The sequence below is a fragment of the Talpa occidentalis genome, unplaced genomic scaffold, assembly GCF_014898055.3.
Source record: "Talpa occidentalis isolate TD23 unplaced genomic scaffold, MPIMG_talOcc4v2.1 talOcc4.8, whole genome shotgun sequence".
Lineage (NCBI taxonomy): Eukaryota > Metazoa > Chordata > Mammalia > Eulipotyphla > Talpidae > Talpa > Talpa occidentalis.
This window is the reverse complement of record NW_023605194.1, coordinates 50043289-50068039: the sequence shown is the minus strand read 5'-3', so window position 1 is coordinate 50068039 and position 24751 is coordinate 50043289. Positions and strand designations below refer to the sequence as shown.

Here is a 24751-nt window from a genome sequence, read left to right as displayed (position 1 = left end):
TAGTCCCCCCTCCCATCTCCTCTCCCCCAACCCCCCCTCCCCCCCACCCCCCCACCCCCGCCACACAGGCAATGAAGAGAGCTGCTTTCTCACAAACTCTGGTGTCCTCCATAGGCTGGGGAGGTGGGTGTGAGCTGAGCCAGAAGAGGAGGACTGAGCTACCACCTCTTGGTCAGCTGAGTCTCAGTCCTCCAGGCTCCTTTCTCTAACCCTACAGCCTGGCGGTCTGTCTAGTTTCTCTGAAAGGGGTGCAATTTTATTTTCTTCGATTTTCTCCTTGACTGACTACAGAAGCTGCCAGCACAAGTAAAGGAGGGGTGCTTTGCTGCTAATTAAAGGTCCCCCTGTTAGACTTTTGGGGAAGTGCGGAGAAGGGTAACTAAGAGGAGGGTGGAAGTCACTTGGAAAGGGAGCACTCACCGAAATGCTGATGTTATCTGATGAAGCAGGTCGGTGTGTTCTGCTTCAACCGTGGTTAACAATGAGAGAGGAGTAGGAGTGCAGGTTTTGCAACCAGATACCTGGATAATGTGTAATAAATAGGAACACCGATGAGATGGCCTTTTATTATTTTTCTAATCTATGCCGTCAGGTTTCACTTATGAAATGGAGGAGAGACAAAGCAGACATATTTCTCTGTGGGGTCTTCGGCATGTCCTCCCGGGGTGGGGCTGGGGATACTCATTCCCCTTGAACACCCAGATTTTAGACCATGTTGACCAAGAAGCTCCCCCAAATCCACAAGTGTTGGTCTCATGGAAAGAGCACTGGATGATGAGTTAGGATATGGGGGTTCTTTACCCCAAGAGCACAGCTGGTTCTGAGTAAACCATTTACTTTCCAAAGGCTGGATTTTTCTCATATCTGGAATGAAGGAAATATACTAGATAAGTGGTTTTCAAATAACAAACTATGCACTCCTAAGCTTCACTGTAAATGTGTTTCTGGTCTTCTACTCACAGGAAAACAGTGTCTGCCAAAGAAGGATGGTTGAGGCTGCCAGAGCAAGCTGACTGCTGCCTCTTATTTGTTTAGTGTATCAGGGTGGGTCCAGGTACAATTTAGAGTTCCGGGCCTCCCTGGTGGCGCAAGGGGTTAAGTCTTAGCACTATGAAGCTATCTGCAGCCACTGCAGTATGAATTCCATCCCCAGCAAGCGAGCTGACACACATGACACAACAGACCTCCCCTGTCTTGCTCACTGCTCCCCTCAGCAGTGGATTTCAGTAGATCTGCCTGTTCTACTCCCTACTCTGTCTCTGGTGAATCCTCTTACCCCTGCTCCTTTGGCCTGTACCCCAGCTCTTGTAGGCACAAATAAATAAAATAAATCTTTAGAGTTCCTCTAAAGCATGAACATTACTGAAATAGATAATTCTTTTTCCTATACAGGGGCCATAGCAAGGTGTGCCAATCTGGTAAATAAGATTGTCCTCTGAGAATGAAAAGATAAGTGAATCTAAAATGGTTCACAGAATTATGCAATCATTTCAAAGCACCATCACATCAGGCCTTTATGATTTAACTCTGACCTGACTGAACATATCCACAGAGAGGATGGCCTGATCAGAGAAAAGGTCCAAAATAGATGTTGGTGATTACCAGCTAACCCCTGCATGTGCCTGGCCCCCATTCTAATAATATGTGTAGGTGTGTATGCGTGTGAGTGGACATACATGCACATGCATTTGTGTGTCTATGAATTCATATGACTACTTTGTCTGATGGTTTTATACCAGACAGTCAGTGAGACTCAAATAGAGCACATACATCATGCAGCAATGTCTGCAAAAGACATTGCTAACCCACTGTCTGTTTCCCACCAGGTCTACATGGGTTCTGGTACTTCTCAACATGCCAGACAGACTTTAATAATGGATAAGAATTACTTTTGAAATCTTTCTTTCGTCCCAGAATTTAAACATTTGAATCATGTAAGTAACTCCTTTTGTGTAGATCTCTGACTCACCAAGCAACATAGTTTCCCATGGAGGTTACAGAAACAAAATGAAGACAGGAGTGTCTAATCCTCTTGATAGCTATATTCTTTCACTACAATCATGTATCTCCTCAATGAAGTTATTAAGAATCCTTGTCCTAAAACAAATTATCTTCTTTCAATGTGATGACAAATAAAACATCTTGATATCTTAAGTTTCTGAAATCATTCAACCCAGAAACCTAGCATCCCTCAATGGGGAGCATTCTGAACCACCAGACTCCTCCAAATAACTTATTCATTCTCGCTGTCTAATATAATAATATGCACCATTGTTCTTCTCAGATTTCTGTAATGACTCGTGCAATAACTCCAAACTGAGGGTTCTATGACTTGAGATATTTGCCATTTGCAGAGCAAACTGAGGTCAGAGAACAAGTGTATATGGAAGCATTCATGAGAATATTACCAGTCAGCTTACTATAAACTGGATGAGAATTGAGAAGTCTAGAAACAAACCCATCCCCTTCCTGCAACCCTTGTCTTGTGCTCACACTCTACAAGAATATTCCTACACACCAGCAACCACAGGGCATCTAACCATGAATGTCTTCTTCTCTTGTCTGGTTTATAACATCATTAGAAAATAAGAACTAAATGCTTACCAAGTGTCCCTTTTCACAATGTACCATACATTGACCAGAAAACCACTTGTCCTTCAATCACAGTTTCTCTATCTGTTGTTGTCTGTGTGAGTCAGTTAATTAGAGAACCACACTAAGGCCAGGTAGCTCACTTCCTCATGTAAGTGAGATCTATAGCCCCTTCTGTACCCAAGACGCTTACATGAAAGGCTATACAATGCTATCCCTCCTCTTAGAAAACCAAGGTCTGGGTTTTGCCTGTGAGAGATCTCATATTTTTCCACAGAAATTCTGCTCCAAAGAATATGAACTTACCTGTAGAAATGGCTGAACACTCCTAAGACATCTGTCTTCGACTTGAATAATGGGATTATCCCATCTGTTATGGACTAAACTATGTTCCCCTCTTCCCTAGAAATTCATATTGTTGAAGTCCAAGTGCCTCACAATCTCTGTACTTGGAGACAGAGATGATCACTTAGGGAAATTTAAGCCATTAGGGTGGGCCCTAATTCCTGTTGTCCTTAAGAAAAGAGGAAATCTGGACACAAGTAGAGACATCAGGATACACATACAGAGAGGAAATGCCATATGAGGACATATGGAGGAGGTGACCCTCTGTAAGCCAAGGAGAGGGACTCTGCAGAAACCAAACCTGATAACCTTGGTCTCTGCTTCCAGAACTGTCAGAAAACTAATTTTTGTTGTTTAAACTACCAGTCTGTAGTATTTTGTTATGGATGTTTGACCAGAAAACTAAAATGCCATCTGCTTGTCTTTCTTGTTAAGTTGGGTTATATCAACCTCACAAAAATGTTCAGTTCTCTAGGGTCACAGTTTTATCTATTGAATGCTCTGAAGACTACATACCACTCTTGGATGTGACTTCACTCTTTGGGTCTAGTTATAATGGATTCAGAAATGTAAATTTTCTATTCAGATACCACCATCTTCTACTCTCTTCACTATAGCCACACATCCCCTTGGAGGATGATAGGTTGAGAATCTATCACTTTATAGAATGACAAGTTAGGTTTCCTCTGCTCATGACACAGTGGAACAAAGTGAACTCTACTCCGGGGCCTCCCTAGTGGCACAGGGCTTAAGTCTCAGTGCTATCAAGCTATTACCAGCCACTGTGCATGAGTTTGATCCCTGGCCAGGGAGCTGACCCACCTGGCGCAGAAGCCCTCTTCTGCTTGCCCACTGCTCCCCTCTGCAGTGTATTTCAGTAGATCTGCCTGTTCTGCTCCCCATTCTGTTTCTGGTTAATTCTCTCACTGCCACCTCTGGCCTATACCCCAATTCTTATATGCACAAATAAATAAAAATAAATCTTTTGAAAAAAAAAACTGACCTCGACTCCAAGCAAGGGTCATGTTGTCTCCAATGTAGGAGTTTAATTTGAGTTCTTCCAGTGATTTATTCCCAACAAAAGAGCACTTGATTATCTAAAGAAATGAGGAAAGCACCTGACATAGACCAGAGATGTAACATCATGCCATGATCTAAATTTTCTCTTTGGCAACTATATATAGGAGGAGATAGAGACCATATCTCATCTATCTTTATACTCTTGACTCTCATAATTTATGAATAGCATAGAATTTTACATAAGAAGATAATTTCAGTTTTAAGGTAGCAGATGAAGGAGAAACTGAGGAATGGTCTTACCATTCCTAACTGTAGCTTCACTGGAGATTTCAATCATGGTCATTATACCACACCCATAGTGTCATTCTGGAAGTAGGATCCAAAAGTTATTGTTTCATTTTTTAAATATGATATCTTCTGATACTTGTTAGAGAAACAAAAGATACTATATTCAACCATATTAACAGGTTTCACCTGATGGAATTTATCCATGCAGATTAGGTGTGTCTGTAACACTGCCCATTTGAAACACTGAGACCAAAACAATCTTTTTATTCAGATTTATTTATTTATGGATACAAGAACTGGAGTACAGACCAGAGGTAAAGGATTCACCAGAGACAGAGGGAGCAGAACAGGCAGACTGACTGAAATACACTGCTGAGGGGAGCAGCAGGCGAGACAGGAGAGGTCTGCTGTGCCATGTGGGTTTTTTCCTGGCTGCGGATCGAACTCATGCTGCAGTGGCTGCGGATAGCTTCATAGACTGTACCTTAACCCCTTGCGCCACTAGAGAGGCCCTAAAGCAATCTTTTGAAATCATGTGCAAAATTCCATCACATCTTTGTGCAGAACTCTGTAATGTCTCCCCATATAATTCTGAGTAAAACCTCTATTCTGCCCCCCATAATATTCCTCCTGCCTCTTATTTCTGTCCCCTAACTCATTCTGCTCCATCCACACTGACCTCTTTATTACTCCTAAGCTCCAACAAGGAGCTTTATTATGCCTAAGCCCCAACAAAGAGCACATTCCTACTTTAGGATATTTACACTACTTGGTGCCTCTTACTGGAATGTTCTTCTCCCATACGTCAGCTTGACTAACTCCCGAACATCTGCTAAACCTTTGCTTTGCTATCACTGTCTCAGACCCATTCTGAGCACACATTGCCACTTTCCTACTACCTGCCTATTTAGCACCTAATTCCTTTTACCAGGATCTATTCTTTTTTTTTTTTTCATAGCATTTGTTATCTTCTAAGATATTAGGTAATTTACTTATTTACTAGGTGTTTCATTTCCTGCCCATTCTCTTCCAAACATGGAATATAAGTTCCATAAAGTTAGAGATCTTCTTTTATTTCACTGATGAACTGTAATCACCTAGAACAGTGAATGGATCATAATAGATGCTTAGCAAGCATATTTTTGATTGAATGAGTTCTTTTGCATGAACTAGATGTTTCTATTTTCCAGGACAACACAAAATGATTAAATGTAGCACTACTCATCAATGATCCACATTTCTCACAGCTTTCTTCTTAATGCTGTGTAGAAATCTAGATGACATAACTGACTTCTAGGTCTAGAACTCTTGCTAAGATTCTAAGATTCTATCAGAATTTTCATGACTGCAGTTTCCTAAAGGACTGCAGAACAAATGCAACTGACATTATCAGCAGTGACCCCAATATTATCAGTGCCCAAACTACCAACCAGTTCCAGGACACTAGTGAGAAGTTTAACAAATGGATTGTTTAGTATCACAGATTCGAAAGAAATATGGAGCTGACATTTTCCACCTCTTACAGTAAATGGTCTGTAGAAACTGCCCTATCCACCAAGAAGATGAGAATTAGAATTTTTGAGAATTTTGAGATCGTTGAAGATTGCAAGGCCAATAACTTTTTGACATTTAAGCTGGGACACCTGCTGACCAGCTAGTTGGGGACAGAGATAACATCCCAATTTTCCTGGTTATACCACTCCTTGGTGAATTCCATGGCATCTAAAATGCATACCAAATTGTTCTCCCCAAGAAGGGTTATTAATTATGCATAAGCTGAGATTTCACATGATACCCCATGCCAGAGAAAACCCAATCCTGAATACAGGAATTCTTTTATGCCTTGATTCACTGGAAAGTGTAGAGATGGATTCTCTCATAACAAAAAGCCATCTCTATTCAGTGTCTCATGAAGTTAAAGTCATTGCATCTGCCTCCCTAATGAACTTTGACCACCCAAAGATGAGACATAGAAAAGGCAGGTATGGAGGAGCAAGAGAAAAGAAACCATTCAGCAGTAATCTGCCACACTCTGTTTCTTCTTACTTCATTGTCAAAGAGGCTCATGCATTTTCTATGCAGTTAAGTCATTCATTCTCAAAACATGTGTGAGAAAACCTTACAAGCATTTGCAACAAGAATTCTTCCCTTTCCCCTCCCTCTCTCTGTCCCTTCCCCTTTTCTTAAAGAGTCATCACTAAGCAGTTACTATTGCAGGCAGAGAAACACAAGAAGTTCTCAGACCACCAGGATCTCCTCTTTTAGCGGATAAAATCAAATCCTCTGTAAGGCAATAAATGCCAGGAAAGACATGGGTGCGTAAGCACAGAAGCGGAAGAGAACATGAATTAATTCTACCTGGTACAAGGAGTATTGACAAATGCTTTCAGGAGTAGGTGCTATTTGAGCTACGCTTTAAAGTTATGAGGCAAAGTTTGCCAGGCAGAAAAGAAATTAAAGGAACTTTATTTCAGTGACTTTTGCAGCAACCAAAATTGCTGCAAACCATTGAAATGGAGTTTCTCATAGATTGTGTCCATAGGGCATCAAAACCACTGGCTAGGGAGTGGAGACGTTAGTCAAAATGATTATTTAACCTTGGGCCACTCGAAAGGGAAAGTGCTGGGCTGAATTCTTGGAGTCAAGCAGAATAGAAACATGATCTGAATAATCCATACAGACTCATAATGATTCTTTTGACCCTCCCAACAGGATGATTAGATAATGGAACATTCTGCCTTGCCTTCCGTTTCCTAGATGACACATCTCCAGAGAGATCATGGCAAGAAGAGGATGAGCTCCAGGAAAGTGTGGTCTCTGGATCTGATATCAGTTGCAGAGATAATGGAGGACTGGAGGTACAGGGACTTTATTTCTTTCTCTTTTAAACAGATTCCATGGTCTAGGATGAAAGAACCTTAAGTTCATGAATTGTTTCATCAAACAGAGCTCAAGATGGAAAATACTACAGCTTAGTTTAGTTCTTAAGAAGATTATAGAATCAGAGAAGCAGAAGTGACCTAACCAGTGTTTTCATTTTATTTGGAGGAACCTGACTTCAGAAACTTGATGAGGTCACACAAATGAGGTATTGCACAGATTCCAGATTAGAATAAAGCTACTTTTACTTCTGAGGAATAGCTGTACTCAGAAAACTGCTCTCCATTTACCTCATGGCTTTATTCAAACACCATTTTCATGGGGAAAAAGAAGCAACTAGGAGTGAAGAACATGAAATACCAATATATAAAGATAATATTTCAGTGAAGTCAGGATATAAGGTGAAAACTCTGCTTTGGTCAAACTGACATTTGAAAAATCTCAATTAGACATCCCACTGAAGGGCCTCCCCGGTGGCGCAGCGGTTGAGAGCTGGGTTGCGAAGCTGCCCGCAGCCTCTGCAGCGCCGGTTCGATCCCTGGCTGCTCCCCGGCCACCGGAGGAGGATCCCACATGGCGCGCGGACCTCTCCTGCCGCCCGCTGCTCCCCTCAGCAGTGTACTTCGGTCCTTCTGCCTGCTCTGCTCCCTGCTCTGGCTCTGGTGAATTCTCTCACCCTCCCGCGCTTCTGACTGTATCCAGTGTTTGTATAAACAAATAAATAAATAAATCTTAAAAAAAAAAAAAAAAGACATCCCACTGAAGAATAATAGACTTTCTCTCCTTATGTCCAAGGCAGCCCTTTTTCCTATTTAGTGTTGGAAAGATAGGCTGCTGCTTAATTAAACACAGATAAATGATTAATTTATGTCTAGAGGCTGGGCTACATAAAAAAATAATCCATCTCTCATCATCATACTCTGGGTGGGTTAACTTCAGCTGTTGCAGGATCGAAAGCTGCAACCCCACTTCTAACCACACAGGAACCATGCCGCCCTCCTACTTCACTAGGTGGTTCCACTTTTTGCCCCAGTCAAATTTCACCTTTGCAAGATTTCCTGCAGAACCTATGTAGAGTCAGCCTTTCCCCTCTCTATGGTACTCATTACTCATACTTTTAGATTCTGTTTCTATTATATCTCTATTAAAGTACTTGGAAATATTTCCATATGATCTGAGCATGTAGAGTTGTATGCATTTCTAAAGGAGCCCATGAGCCCATGAATTTGAAATATAAAGGAAAAAGCAGTAAAGGAGTCAGAAGTCCTGAATTTGAATGTGACCAGAGTCCTGAATTTGAATGTGACCAGAGTCCTGAATTTGAATGTGACCAGAGTCCTAGTAGGAACCCCATGGCATGGCCATGGTCTATTAAAGAAAAGGGAACTATGTGACAAAGACATGTACAGGATTAAGGGAAACTAGTAAAGTTTGATGAAGCACCTGAGACTGGCAAGAGCTCAAAATCATATCACACTGGGTCTGAAAAGATAGAGAGGAAATGATTACCAGCATTGTAGAGAAGGCCACAGACAGGAGCTACAGCTACAGGTCAAAGAATTCAACCCCAGCCAAAATCTAGTCTTGTTGGGAAGTTGTTGGGGGAATAAATACACCACTATTGACCTCTTATCTAACCCCTTGCCTTTGCCTCTCACCCAATGAATCCAAGGAAACCCAGAGGGTAATATAATCCACAAAGAAGTGTGGAAAATGGGGGACAGTGAAGCCTGAGGAAAAATTGAGATTATCCAGCACAGGATCTAAGTTCAAGCTCTCTAAACAAGTCCCCTGTCTGGCCCCCAGAATCTTTATCAGTAAAAATGAGGGGGTTGATTATTAGACAGTCTCTGTGTTACCTCTCTGTATAACCTTCAATGCTGCAATGACTCTAGATAAAATAATACATACTGATTTTTCAGATTTCCAGGGGCCGATGTTCTTTTTTCTAGTATATAGTTGCTGCTATAAAATACTTCTTGAAACAGTATGTAGAATTAGAAATCCACACCTGTGTAATATGATTCAATGCTTAATAAATTTCTAAGGAAAGCAAGCTATTACTATTTATCCTTTCTTAGTTTTAAAAAATGTTACCTTATGCAGCCCTGTTTATGCAACATACTAATGTATATACTGAAAAATTATTCAGTTCGTTTTTCTAGGGAAGCCTCCATTTGCCCTTGCTTTCTAAATGACCTCACTCACCTTATCTGACCTCTGTGAACTTCCCTTTAATCTTTTGTAAAAAGCAGACTGCCCAAAGCATTCTGTTTTGCTATGGGAGCCAGGAGGCAACCCTTTTCCAAAAAGTGCCAGCATCTGGAATTGGTGGGACCCTAAGAGAGAATCTGAGAAACACTGACACCTCCAGATCAAACCTTGACGACTTCATGGGTGGTCAAACAAGAAAACTGACCATCACAATTTGTCAGATTTATTTCTCTTTTAACCAACTTATATGCTAAGCACCTGTAGGTACTGTTCTGGGGCACTGAAGAACAGATAAGAGCAAACAAAAACCCTGCTCCAAAAGAAAGAATTATGATTAGAAAACACACACATCAAAATCTATAAATATGTAAGACTCATTTAGGTAATGATGAGTGCATATGTAATGATGAAGAACATGATACAGGATACTAAGTTAGAATGACAAGGGGCAGGGCCAAAGAGTCAGGATACATAGGCTTGGGGGGAAGTTGGCTTTTGATATGAAACATGTATTTCAAGTATTCTGCTCCCTTTTGGGGCATAAATGTAAAAATGTTCCCAAACTTCCAAGATCTTAAAAGATAGTGACTCAAAGAATCAATTCAGTCATAGTCATTTTTGAAGAGTAAGAAATTTAAGACTGAGAACTACAAAAGATGAAACATCATAAGTTGAATAAGTGATTACAATATCATGTAGATGTTTGCATAAAATGTTTGTGTAAAAATAAGGGCTTATTGTTAAATCCATGAGCACCTGGAAGTGAAGGGTGGGGACAGGGAAGTAAGGTGCTAGACACCTGTAAGTGAAAGGAGCATTAGGATGGTGAGAGAGAAAAAGACATAGAAAGAGAGAGGTTGGCTTCTGTGAATAGTGAACTGTCATTTAATTTACGTGTGGAATGTCAATGAGGCAAAGTGGATTCCATGATAATTACTATTTCTGCTGTTGCCTGTAGTTTAAAGATATTTGAAGTGTGTTTAAATTATTTAAATCATTTTATATTAGTATCAAAATGAATGCAAGGGGTGAGGTCAAGAAGAAAACATTCAATGAGGTTAACAAAAGAAATGCTCTTGTATAACACCTAAAAAAGTGTCAAACTACATGTAGACTCTTGCTTCTTATGAGCCAAATCTGCTATCTTTTTGTATTTTCAACTTAAGAAAACTGTCATTATCTGTCAGATCTGGAGCTTCTATGATTCAGTGATAAATTAGCCCAGAAAAGATACTCTGAGAAAAAGTGGTAATTCCATATAATGCCACAGAGCACAATCATGACTTAAGATCTTTAGCCTGCATCTCTGACCTAAGTTCCATAAATTTCCACGAGCACAAACTAATAGTATAACATAAGAGAACACAGCTGTAGTCTCTCAAAAGATTTAACAAGAACATGGTAAAGCCTCATATCTCAGCCATAGGAAAGCCTTGGCTCACCATAAAAATAAAAAAGTTGCCCCTATATTAGTAAGATATTTTAATGAAATTCCTGAAGATAATGTTAAAGTTCTTGAACTTGATGTCCTGCCAGGTGCGACAAGTGACCAATTAAATGATTATGCTTTCTCTGCTGTGAGTGCAGTGCACTGGTTGATAAGGTCATTAGAATGTCAGCTGATGACATTAATGTTAACTTCAGAAGTGGAAAAGTCTACCAGCTCAAAGACTTTTTTCTAGAAACCGATGACTAACTTCACCAACACATTGACGAGTATTGATTCTAATAGTACACTCATATCAACTCTACAAATAACACTTCTGAGGATTTTCCAGTTTTTGAAGAAAGTTGTTCTTGTAAAAATATTTTAATATTCATGCAATATGAATAATCACTACAACAATTTGATGATTTATTGTAAGTATGATACCAATAACATTGTTAAATGCACGCTAACTGAGATGAATATCTTCACATGAAAGAAGACTAAAGATGTTTCAGACAGCTTTTGATTGTAAGAAGAATAAAAGAATTAAAGACTAACTCATAAGCTGGTTCAAGTTTTAAGTAAACCGTTGCCACAGTTTTACATGATGTTCTTTCTGAAAGGAGAAACCATATTATCGCTGAAGACTGTGTGCTTTTCTAACAGTATGTAAAAGTCATAAATAATTCTACATTTACTTTCATTTCAAACTGAGAAACTAGTGAAACATCTCTAGCGGTGGTTTCCCTCTGGCTTAGAGCTGATATCCTGCTAAGAAATGAGTTACATAGAAACTGTCCAAACCACAAAACTTTGAGAAAGGTAAATCTATTTATGCTATTTAGTCTATAATTTATGCTAAATTCATTGGGGAGAAAATTATAAATAAAATCATCCAGAGGAGTCACAAATCCCTTTCAAAATGCCGTTCCTTCTTTATCACACAATGATCTTTTTAAGGAACACCATGTTCTTAAATTACAGTTTAACGAGAACTTGGTAGCTAAATGGGTAAAGAAGAAAGTATCTAAAATGAGAAACAAATGAATATATTGTAGGATTTTTTTTTAATCCTGTGTGTATCAGTATCCGGTCTTATTTTAAAAGTGCAAATTTATCCTCTCTATTTTACACACCGTGATGGAGAAGCAAATTTCAGCAAATAATTGTGGAGATCATGAGGCATCTTCAGTGAGCTTTGAACTCTTAGTAATTCAAATGAATACTCAGAGACTTGATTGCACATATTTGAGTAAGTTAGGCAAAGTACACAATTATCGACCAAGCTAGTTTGGTTTTGTGCTCTCCATAGCCACTGAAGAGTCTAGGATAAAGCCCTATACCAAATAATGCAAGAAAAACAATTTACTATCAGCATCATTACCAGGTAAATGATAAAACTGAAAAAGCCAACATAGTATTAAATTATAATATATATATATATATATATACACATGTTTAACTTCCCAAACACATTATGATTCATTGAAAAATGGTTTATTTTGTGTTCAACATGACAATCAATTTTCTTTTCTTTTTTTAAAAAATTGACTATTTTTTTAGAACTGCTTTAAATTTACAGAAAATTGAAGAGAATTCAAGAGTCCCCATGGGCCCCCTTTTTCTCCTTTTTATAGTTTCCTCTATTATTAGCATCCTACATTGGTGTGGCGCATTTGTTAGCAACTGGTGAGGCAATGTTGGTACACTGTTAAGTAAAACCCATGTTTTAGGGTTCACTGCTTGTGTTATACAGTTCTATAGGTTTTATCATAGATTTTAAAGTTAAATTTTATATTTCTCTTTAATTTTTCTCTTTTATATAAAGAACAAAGATTCATAAATCTGTATAGTGAAATATACTATACTAAATGCATTCTAGGGGGAAAAGTCCTTGGTTCTGGGTTTTGGTTCAGGATTTGCTCAAAATAGGAGTTTTGGTTCAAATTGGTATACAGGGAAGAGGGAAGAATCTGAGTAGTTCTGAGAAAAGAGACTCCAGATTGTAAAGAGAGAAACTACTTTGACTTCAGTCTTGAGCAACACGTTGTTGTCGTGCATCCTTTAACTACACCTCCGAAGGCCAGATTTTGGAGCGTCTGACAGCCCTGCTGTGGCCAACCACCACCAGTCAACCTTCCTGCAACTCCAGAGCTCTCCCACCTCTCTTCAGGGACCACCGCCAGCTCTGTCGTGTGCGTCTCTCTGCCTATTGCTTTTATGAGCCATGCTCCAGTCACATCTGGCTTTTATTTGGCTTTTATTCAGGAGAGGTAGAGGTGACACGGTTTCTTTGCTCAAGGAATTCAAAGTAGAGGTAGTGGCAGAGAATGCAAAGTGGTGGTTCTTGAGCTGCCTCCAGCCTCCAGATGTGTTCTGTTTTGCACAAAGTTGTCTCACATGCTATTTTAAATTTTAATTTGCTTGCCAACAATTAAAAACTAGAAAATTTCACATAAAATAATTTTGATTTCTAGCTTCTCTTGAAAAATCAGAAATAAAGCTGCACTCACACTGCTAAGAATCAGCTGGAGATGAGTAGCAGCTGCCCTCCTTACAACAGGGCCTTTGCTCTCACACCCTACACCCCCCCCCACCTCTCGTCAGTGTATTAGGGTTTGATCGCTTACTACGTCATAGATAACTTGAATTTGCAACCCTGGAGTAGCTGGCTGTTTTTGTGCTCCTGGTGGCGACTGAAGCCTAGGAGAGACTAAAATAAAACCCTACACCAAATCCAAGCCCTCACTAACCACTCCCTGATGGAAAAAATAAATGCCCAAACAACCTCATACAACCAAGAAACCCCAAAGCCACATTTTTAATTTCTCATGTACGTACCTCAACTGGCTCAACAAAATGCCTCTTTATGGAAAAGGAACTTGTGACAACCAGGTCCAATATACAGTCTGGATGCATTATCTAGCGGTGATCCAGATGGACCTCCCCAGGCCTGGACTTAAGAGTACGTTAGCTCCCTTAGGGAATCTTTTGTTTCAATGATTTCACAAGCTCTCAACTCACTGACCTTATAAATTCTGATTTGTACCTTGAGAGAGTCTTCATCACTGAAGTTTCTGTAAGCTTCTGGGTAGGGAATCCAGTCATCAATTTGCATCTCAGACTTACTGAAATATCAGAGAAAGTAGCAAAGACTCTTCCTGCGTCTGGCCTCCTCATCCTACAGCTTTCTGCCACTTATCCCATCATCACATGAAGCACATACTCTATGCCAGCTGGACCCACTTTAGCCAAGCTCAGAAGATCAGCCAAGCCTTTCCTGTTCTGCCTCTGCAGTAATAACCAAAGCACTAAACAAGATGATCCAAATAACAGATTAGTTTTTCTCTGGATCTGATAATTGAGATAAGTCAAAGGTCAAAAGCTGGACCTGCCTGTAGGTTCTCACCTGTACTCTGTAAAACCTAGACCTTATCCAGCATAAAGGGCAAGGCAGCTTATGGGGACGGGGGTGGGAGGAGAGGGGTGTCACCACAGCAAATTTAAGATAGAGCTCCAACCAATTATGCTCCAGGGGCAGGCTTTAAGAGACACACCTTTGTCCACCTCTGCATTCCCAATGGCTAGTATGGTGCCTGGCATGTTATCAACATTCTAGAAGGATTTGTAGAGCAAATGAACAACCCGTGTCTTCTATAATTCCATTGCCTTACTTGCCCCTGATCCCTGGCGTCTGAGACGCTCTTTCCCTCATACACTACCTTTGGCATCTTTCACCGACACACTAGTTCAAGACTGAGCTCCCCAAGTTTTGTACCTGATATTTACTTTTTGGACCTGATTTTTACTTTTCCTTTGGTATAATGGCTCATGCTTCCAGCTTTTGCTGCTCTGTAGTTCTCCAGGCAAATGAAGAGAGCTTGGGAAGTCATCATTTGGCTGCTTCTAGTATGACAATGGGTTATTCTTGTAACCTCCTGGGCCCTCCCTTGAAAAATGAGTTGTGTGATCCAAGTATGGGAAATGGGTGCAATATCTCCTTTTTATTATTTAGGAATGTGAAAAGTTCTGAACAATCTTCCAGCAAAGAAAACCTATTCAATATTGTTTAAATGTGGCACTTCCCAACATTTTTTTAAGATTTATTTATTTTTTTAAAGATTTATTTATTTATACAAGATTTATTTATTCATTCATTCAAGCACTGGGTACAGTCAGAAGCGCAGGAGGGTGAGAGAATTCACCAGAGCCAGAGCGGGGAGCAGAACAGGCAGAAGGACCAAAGTACACTGCTGAGGGGAGCAGCGGGTGGCAGGAGAGGTCTGCGCGCCATGTGGGACCCTCCTCCAGTGGCCGGGAGCAGCCAGGGATCGAACCGGCGCTGCAGAGGCTGCGGGCAGCTTCGCAACTCAGCGCTCAACTGCTGCGCCACGGGGGAGGCCCAAGATTTATTTATTTTATACAAGCACTGGGGTACAGGCCAGAGGTGCAGGAGGGTAAGAGGATTCACCAGAGATGAAGCAGGGAGCAGAACAGGCAGACGGACCGAAAGCACTGCTGAGGGGAGCAGCGGGTGAGACAGGAGAGGTCTGCCGCGCCATGTGGGAATCTCGCTGGCTGGCCGGGAATCAAACCGCACTGCAGAGGCTGCAGACAGCTTCACATGCTGTGTTCAACCCACTGCGCCACCAGGGAGGCCCCCCAACATTTTTTGGTTAAAAAGTCTCACTGCCCCTCCCCATAATATCTACTGACATGTGAAAATAGGATTCCAGGGAGTCAGACTTGGGAGTTGCTATAGTAGAGACTTACAGTCTGTTCCATGTCTAACTTAGCTGATTAAATTAATTTATATTAAGGTCAAGGATGAGGACACTTCATCACCAAGTAAGCGGCATAAAATTTAGAGATTGACAGATCAAAGAGCATTCTCCAAAGGGAAACTACAGTGTCCTTCTTTGGCAACTTCCTTTTGTTGGTGTTATTTTATGATCTGTCATCTATCACCAATTAATGTGACCAAGTAGAGTCAAAGTCTCCATCTTCCTTATAGGGGGGGGATCCAGCTTGGATTGGAGGTGGGGGATGGGGGGCAGCTGCAGCTTTTTATCTTTTGGTGACAACAAGCAGTTGTGTTCCTTCTTGGGCAGTCACCGGGTTCATGAATAGTGCCACAGTCTTTTAAAGTCAGTACTGCTCTTTTGATCTCCAAGTTCATATGACTCCACCATGGACAAGGCCTCTGTCCCATTCTACCCCCCTCCCCCTTCCTGTGTTTGTCTCTGTCCTTGCAAGGGGCTTGGCTCCCAGCCAGAGTGAAAGCAGTGAGTTGCCCAGTTCAGAGAAATAAAGAAAAACACCCCCCTTTCCAATTTGATGGTCAATTGCTGTGAGGGAGCTATAATAAACCTCTTCATGAAACAAGTGCAGCTTTTAGATAAGTGAAGAATTATTTATCTAAAGCTATTCTTCAAAACTTGTAATGGTTCCACATGGTTAGTTGTCATGCTGCCATGGAGATGGGATTTAAGTATAGAATCTGAGGGATTTTAGCCTGCCTGGTTTTCTTCTTCCCAGCACCACCCTGCAGTTTGGTGTAAAAATTTTTACAAGGGGCACTATAAATGAAACACAACTGTCAATGCAAAGAGTTAAACAAAGAGCTTGGTTTTCTTTTAGAATAATTTGTTTTCTTAGAATCTTTCCATTTCTAGTAATTCTGATGTGCATCAGCCTTGCAAAGACTGTTAAGAGGACCCTGGTCTCTTCCGAGCCACAACAATACAAGTCAGGGTGGGGAGAGGGATTACACTGTTATTGCCTCCAAACAAAACAAGAGCTTTGGTGTTTTCTAACCAAAACCTTTCTTCCTTCCTCTGTCTAGACATCCACTTGGTTCTTTACAGAGCAAGCCTGACCCGCAAGTAAAAGATGGTCAAATACCTGTCCTCTCGATGACAAAAAAAAAAATCCCATTTTTAGGATCACTCAAAAGATTCAATTATCGTCCTCAAAAGATCCCAGTGAAGTGACCAAGGATGGACTGTCCATTACTTTCCAAGTGTCCTACTGCATATTTTTCCTCTCCTTCACTCTGCTGCATCCCCACTAACCTCCTCACTACTGTTTTATTACTCTGGGCATACATTCAATTCAGGGTTTCTGGTGTTCCTTCCAATTAGAATGTTCTTTCCTCGATATACACATGGCTCGCCCTCTCTTCTCCTTCAAGACTTCACTCAGTTGTAATGTTTTTTAGTAGGGAGGCTGTCCTAACCTCCCTACATAAAATAGCAGCTTCCCTACCCAATGACTCTAGATTCTTTCCTTGCTTTATTTTTCTCCATAGCACTTACAACGGTCTAACAGATCTTTTGCTTATTTATTTTATTCAAAGTCTGCTTCCCCCACTAGAATGCTGATTAAGGATGACAAGAATTTATAGTAAAGTGTGCCTGGACATAGTAGTCATTCAATGACTCTTTGTTGAGTGAATGAATGATAAATGAGTTGCCTCACTAATTGCCACTTACCAGAGATCAGGGCCCTGAGACCAGGGGCATTTGGCCTGGTAAGTTTTGACTGTGACCCAATAGAACAGCTCCAGGAGGAAGGTATGAAACCAGAGGGTCCTGGCATCGTGTCAGCAAGCATAGGGGTAAAAGTGTTGAAGACAGTCATTTCTCAACTCATAAGACTAATACCTGGAGGTGTTTAAAGCACTTTTCCAATTTCTCCTTCCTACTATCTGTAAGCGTTTTCTTTTTTCTTTTTTAAAGATTTATTTATTCATGTATACAAGAGCTGGGTACAGGCCAGAGGTGCGGGGGGTGAGAGGATTCACCAGAGACAGAGTGGGGAACAGAAGAGGCAGGTTGACCGAAGTACACTGCTGAAGGGGGCAGCAGGAGACTCAAGAGAGGTCTGCTTCACCATGTGGGTTGCTCCCTAGCCGCCCGGGGATTGAACTCATGCTGCAAAGGCTGTAGATTGCTTCATAGTGCTGTGCTTAACCCCTTGTGCCATCAGGGAGGCCCTCTGTAAGCTTTCTCTAGTCATTTTAAACTTGCCACCATGATGGGATTAACTGTTAGCATCCCTATTTCTCCAGGCACAGCCAATGTTGAGTATTTTCATCAAAACCAGGCCCTGCTTTGCTTAAACCCACACCTAGATGAAGAAGAGTCCCAAACAGTCCCCATAATTCCACCTCAGTTTGCAACACTTCTGTTCTCATCCAGCCTCCACATTAAGGCCATCTTCCAATTCTCTCTCTAACCATCTATCCAACTAGTTGCCAGGCTATGGCGATTTTATTTCCAAACTGTTTCTTGCATCTTTGCCTCTCTTGCATTCTCACCCTCACAGTCTTCATCCGGCTCTTGTTAGCGCTTAACTGGCTATTGTAATAGCTGCCCAACTAGTTTCCTCTCTAGTTTCTTCCTCCTCCATCCCAAGATCTGAACAGCTGCCATAACAGTTTTCCAAAGAACAAATGGGAGTCACTCTCACTATTCTTACAAAATGCTGATGGCTCCCCAATGCCCTTGAGGTGGGTCCTTTAATCTACCTTCCAGGCTTTCCACCCACCAGCTCTCTAAACAAACTCTCTACTATAATCTGTCTACTCAGTACCCAAATACTTCTCATCTCTCTGAAATACAAGGTGTGTTGCACTGTTCACATCTTGGTTTTTTCCCTCCTCCTTTTTCTCCCCTCTTCTAACCATATGCTCTTATTTCCTATCTGTGTCTACTGGAATCCTATTCAAAGATCCTTCAAGGCCATTTGTTGATTGATCCGTTCATTCATTCATTCAGTCTGAACAGAGTTTGGGAAAGTTGAAACCTCTCTTTTTCCCAGATATTGTCAGAAACAATCTTTCTTCTGTATGTCTCCTGTGCATTTATCACACGTTCCCTTGGGTGAGGTTATTATTCACATATACGATTATTTCACCAGCCACTCTCTTTCTACGGTCCTTGAGGGCAGAAACTTGTGTGCCTTTATTTTATTCCCAGAGCACATTACGGGACAGCTGTGCTCCTCAGAGCAGGTGCCCACACCTGCTTAAGCATGCTGAAGGCAATCCATGCCACTTGTCCTCTAGGGTCACTATAATCCTTCCAAGTTTGTGTCATCAATTACAACTGGCAAACCATCGTCCAGAAGTAGTTCCTCTTCTCCCATCCCCGCAGCAGCTCACAGTCCTCAAAGTGGCCGGTTGTTATTCAAAGTTCAGTGAGCTAGAAACCCAGGATGGAAAATAAAGGTTACACAACTTCCTCCAAGATGAATTTTAAAAAGGAAATCATCAGGGTGAGAAGAACGAAGACTTGATTTACCAGTTGAGGCTGCTATACTAGGTACATGCATCTAATTCATCTCCCTGATGCCCTGTGGCACACACCTGGATACTCTAGGTGCCTTGTTTTTCAGGCAGGAAATTTGGTAGCATGTAAAACAAATCTTGAATTAGAGGGGTAGTGAGAGACTAAAGATAAGAAAAATGAAGTAAGAGAAGGAAGGAGGAAAGGGATGGAGAGAATGAGGGAGGGGAGAGGAGGGAGGAGGGAGGAAGAGAGGAAGAGAAGGAGAGAAGGAGGGACAGAAGGAAGAATTTAGTGTCATCTTGCCAGGCAAGAACGTTGTGAAAGGAAGTCAGCAGCAAGATATTTGTAATATGCCAATGTCTAGCCACTAAGACTGGATTTAATTCTAACTAATCACGATTGTCTGTGATTATCTGGTTATTCAGCATGCACCCTGTCTCTCCATCCCTGCAGCTTTCCCACACTTAACCAGTTCACATGCTCTCTCTTGCTTTGACTGTGAATTCTTAGAGGAAGAAGTCTACCCCTTTATCTCTGCCTCCTTGGTACGGAGCACAGAGTCTGGCATGTAGTAGGCTCTCAAGATATGTGTATCCAATGGTGATGTGAAGCTGTATTTGAAATCTCCATTACCAGCAAGCCAATATTGTGCTTTTTGTTCTCACCAAGTCCCTGTACAGTTCTTTCTTTCTTGCAATTGATTCATGCCTTCACAAAAATTGTCATGCTATTCTTTAAAATCATGTCCATGAAATCACAGATTGAAGACCAGCTTATATTTTTCCTGATACATATTAAAATAAATAGATAATTGTTAAAATAAACAGTAACACTGTTATCACCTAAATCAGTACACCTTGGCAGGCAGTTCACCTTTAGGAGACACTGATTAGGTTTTATTCGCTAAAATTGAAAAATAATTAATTGTGTCATTTCTGGACTTTAGGTCCACACATACTCACTGATGAGAGTTTTCTATAGAACAAAGTTAACACTCTGTTTAAATGTGTCTATGTACCAGTTGTTTAATTTGTAGGGCACAATTTGTATCTGAGAGGAAGGGGGTTGTCTTATCAACTGTCCAGATAGTGTAATTATGTAGATTCTGATCTTGAGGAGGTATTTGACTGTTTAGCACTCAGTGACAGATTTTCTCAAACCCTGGCACTCTTCTCATCCCTCACCCCAATGTCTTTCCCAAATCTGAATAGCCTTCCTGGGAAATGATTCTTTAAAAGCTCTCCAGAAGATAAACAAATGCAGTGCATAAGCAGATAATACACACGGGGGAAAGTAATTAGTTAATAAAGATATGTGAAAATCTGCAAACTCCCTGGTAATCAAGTACAGATTAAAGTTACATACAATATATCATTTTAGGATTTCTTAATGAGAGGAACTGTTAAGGAATAAAGCTTTTTGCAAATGAAGTAAAATCAGTATTCTGGTACTTTGCCTAGAGTTATACAATGCATGATAACTGTGAACTGGTAAGAAATTTCTATTATTTAGCAATGAGAACCAAGGCTTCACAATAGTGATGAGGCCTTTGACCCATTGGAATTTCTTTCTTTTTTTTTTTTAAGAAGATTTATTTATCTTTATACAAGAACTGGGGTACAGGCCAGAGGTGTGGGAGGGTGAGAGGATTCACCAAAGACAGAGTGGGGAGCAGAACAGGCAGACAAACCAAAAACACTGCTGAGGGGAGCAGCGGGCAAGGCAGGAGAGGTCTGCCCCGCCATATGGGCATCTCCCTGGCCAGCCTGGAATCGAACCCGCGCTGCAGAGGCTGAGCACTGAGCTCAACCCGTTACGCCACCGGGGAGGCCAGACCCATTGATATTTCTATTTCTAGGAATCTAGTCTATGGAAAAACTATATGGAAAATCTTTGTTACTATATTCTATATCCTAGTGAGGATAAGGAAGGCCCAGAACGCCAGTGAGAAAGGTATGGGTAAAACTGGTTATCTGTATCCATTCAGTGGGTAATCATGCATGCATTAAATCAGGTTTATGAAAACATTTTATGACATAGAAAAATGCACTGAGTATAATAGAAAGTAGGATTTTATAGATAATCATGGTAAATATGTAAAAATGAACACACAGGAAAGAGCCTGTAAGCAAATGCCCTCGCTCCTGGCGGGGCGGTGCATGTCACAGCCAAGTGCACGAACTCTGGTATCAGATTGTGTTTGTGGCTCGACTATGCTGCTTATTAGTTTTGTGACCTTGGGCAAGTTGCTTAACTTCCCTAAGACTTAGTTTTTCTCATCTGCAAAATGAAATAGCTATCTCAGCATGTTGTGAGGATTAAGTAAGCTAACTTATGTAAAACATTCAGCACAGGGCTGGCACATAATGGCACTGACTAAATTAGTTATTCATCCTACAGATATATATATATCTCAACCATTGACTATGAGCAAGATACCTAATAGGCTGGCAGATCATGGGGTACTTTCATCTCTTTTCTGTTTTCTACAACATGTTTATGTTCTCTTTATAAGGAAAGGGATCCGCTGTGCCTGCCTTGGTTGGTGGCCTCATCAGCAGTCTCCTCTAAGAGGATGCTAATGACTCTCCCTGGCTTTGCCCCTCTTCCCCATTTCAAAACAATGGATTTGATCTTGTCACACCATGGCTTCAGCACCTTCACAGGGTCACCACTGCTTGTAAGATGAAGTCCAAAATCTTTATTTAGGGATTTTCATACCCTAAAGCATCATTTCTTGCTATTTCCTCTCTGTACTCTCTGTCCCAAACACTCCAGCTCCTCCCCCCAAATATTCACAGGACAGCCACTGTCAGAATCCTGGATCCTATGCAGCATAATGTTGCAGTTCACAAATTCCAACCATCTTCAAAATGATGACTCTCGCCCTACACCCACCAGGATGCAGATCCCAAAGTTTGGAGTGAAGCCCAGAAATCTGTTTCTTTAATAAGCATCCTGCAAGATTCTGCGATGAGGTTCAGGGAGCCCCTTTGAGAAACATTCCGCTCTGTCCTTTACCTGGTAGGCCAGTTCTTCTATCTGGTGGGCACTTTTGCATTTCACCAGGGACTGCTGAAAGTTTTGCTATGTTTTTCTGCCTTCCACCAACAAAGATAGTCTCTAGTCTTTTTACTTCCATGGGATCTTATCCAAACTTCTACTATGGCTTTGTACTTTTTTCCCTTACTTACTTTTCTAGCCATCTGCCCCTCTGAACTGTGAGCTCCTAGGTTTCAGGGACTATGTCCCATTTATCCTTACAGCCTCCTACATAGCATAACAGACAGAGTTATCACAGGTGTCTATGGGTAGTTTTCATGCACTCTTTCATTTCATGGCATTAAATGTGGCAATTTCATGTGCAATGCTGAGTTCTGGATCATTTGTAATTATTAAAGTTGGCTTTACTGATGCCAATTATTGGTTCTGTTCATTATCTCCCAGGCTGTGTAAAGTCATCACCCTCTCTCACAGGAACAACTTAGCATGTTACCTGCAACCACAAAACTAGGATGTTCTGGGAGAGAGAAGGAACCTTAGTGAGAAACCATCAGGATGAACATAGATGGCCGATGAACTTTGAGCTAAAAGATATTAACTAACCTTGGGTAACCCGGTCTGTTAACTGCAGACAAGTGAGCAGGGTACAGACCTAGACAGGTGATTGTCTTGTGTCCAGACCCCAACAGACTTGCCACAAGCTTTCCTGTTTAAATGCTAAATAGCATGATGGTAACTCACATGGGCCTTTACGACAGACTGCCTTGGTAGAATTACAACTCCACCTGCTTTGTCACCCTGGAGGTATCAGTCACCTCTCTGTGTTTCAGTTTCCCCATCCATACAATGTGGCTAATAATTGTACCTAACTCATATTTTTTTGTAAAAATAAGTGAATTAAAATATGTATAGTCTTTAGAATTTTATTTGGTACATAGTAACTGTTCAATAAATGATATTTATTATAATTAGAGTTCTATGTTGATTTCTATATTGAAAGTTTGCTCTGGCCTTTTTTTTAAACACATGATTAAATTTTCAGTAGTGATCATTGTCCTTGATTAACTTCCTAGCAATCAAATTGGCTGCAACTCCACAGAACTTGCAAAAGTTCTAATATAGTCTAATACAGTCTCCAATTATGTATTGCATGAAGTTGGAATATGTATTAGCATGAAGTTGGAAAATATGGTAAAAAACAATATAAGATTATTAATTGCAGGTGCTTATTATATTACACCAAAATGATAAAATGAGAAAGACCTTGGGGAAAAAATGTAAGTAACAAAGTCACAACTATTGAAAATTGCTAGCAATACAATGCATAAAAAGATTCCTCCTACCTTCTAACCCTTAGAGAAAAATAAGTTATCAGTCTGCTTTCAGTGTTGAGAGGCTATATCAGTCAAAAGTATGGGCACTGAGCACTTTACATAAATTTTCTCCTTTAACACCCATTTGCAATCACTATTATTCTGATTTTACAGAGAGAAACTAAATAGTTTCATTACTAGTAATGGCAAAACTGAATTCTCACTCATCTCTAAGATGGCTCCAAAGCTCCAGAGCTTTATGTTTTACCACAAGGCTTCTTTGTTGCTCTCAGTTATACCCCTCTTAAACTTCCGAGTGGTGTTTTATAGCCTAGATATTAGTAGCAAATTATTTACAACAGTTTCTACTTCTAGCTTTGCAGCCCCCAAAACCTGTGAGAAAGAAAAGCTTTCTATGAACCCCTATTGAAGCCCTAACGCCCAGAACCTCAGAATATGACCTTATGTGGAAATAGGGTCATTGCAGATGAAATTATTCAAGTTAAGATAAGTGCAGACTAGAGTAAGGTGGACCCCAATTCAATATGACTGGTGTCCTCAGAGGCAGAAGAGATACTGAGGAGACATACATGCAAGCCAAGAAGTCAAGGAATGCCAAGGACTGCCAACACGTCCAGAAGCATGGAAGGGGGAAGAAAGGGTTCTCTTCTGGAGGGTTCAGAGGGAGCACAGTGCTAACAGTAACTTAATTTCAGACTTCTACCCTCCAGAAAACTTGTGAAGCAACAAATTTCTGTTATCTGAAGCCACCTAGTTTGTGGTACTTTGTTTCAGCAGCCCTAAGAAACGAACAGATACTCCCACCTCCTGGAGTTGGGGGTGGGGTGGGGGAATGTTCTTTGCTGCCCATGATAATAAACAGAAGACATCTTTTTGTGGGGTCTTACCACTTTACCCTCAAGAGCTTGCTGGCTGTTGTCACTGGGATTTGTAATGGCAGTCATGACAATGTTATTGCAGTGGACACTTCTTTTCTCCCCAACTGCCATCTTTTCCCACACTTGTTAATAAATCTCTATTTTGTTCAGGTTTTGGCTCTTCATCCTTCATGGGGACTTTTTGTTCTGGACTTTATGCTTTAGAAATACTCTCCCTTTGGATTTATCAAAGTGAATTAGCTTCTTTCATCCCATTTTGCTAGTGACACTATTTCGAAGCTCCGGAATCTGCTGGATTTTACCATCAAGTGGGACTTCTGCATGCTGCCTGTCAGACTGAAGGAATGGAGTAAATAATTCATCCACCAACTCAAAAAGTTAGTAAGTTTGGTGACTTTTGCTGGCACAATTACCGACACATACTGAGAGATCCAAACAACAGCTTCAGTGGAGTTGCAGGTAGTCCCTTATGTT

General features: G+C 40.8%; 1 long non-coding RNA gene across 1 annotated transcript; it reads left to right on the top strand.

Annotated features, from left to right (window-relative positions):
• Nucleotides 1–1899: 1899 nt before the first annotated feature.
• LOC129145029 (uncharacterized) lies at nucleotides 1900–24555 on the top strand. The gene is made up of 3 exons (XR_008550016.1): nucleotides 1900–1934; nucleotides 7003–7103; nucleotides 24541–24555. It is a non-coding gene; the product is annotated as an uncharacterized LOC129145029 (long non-coding RNA).
• Nucleotides 24556–24751: the final 196 nt, after the last annotated feature.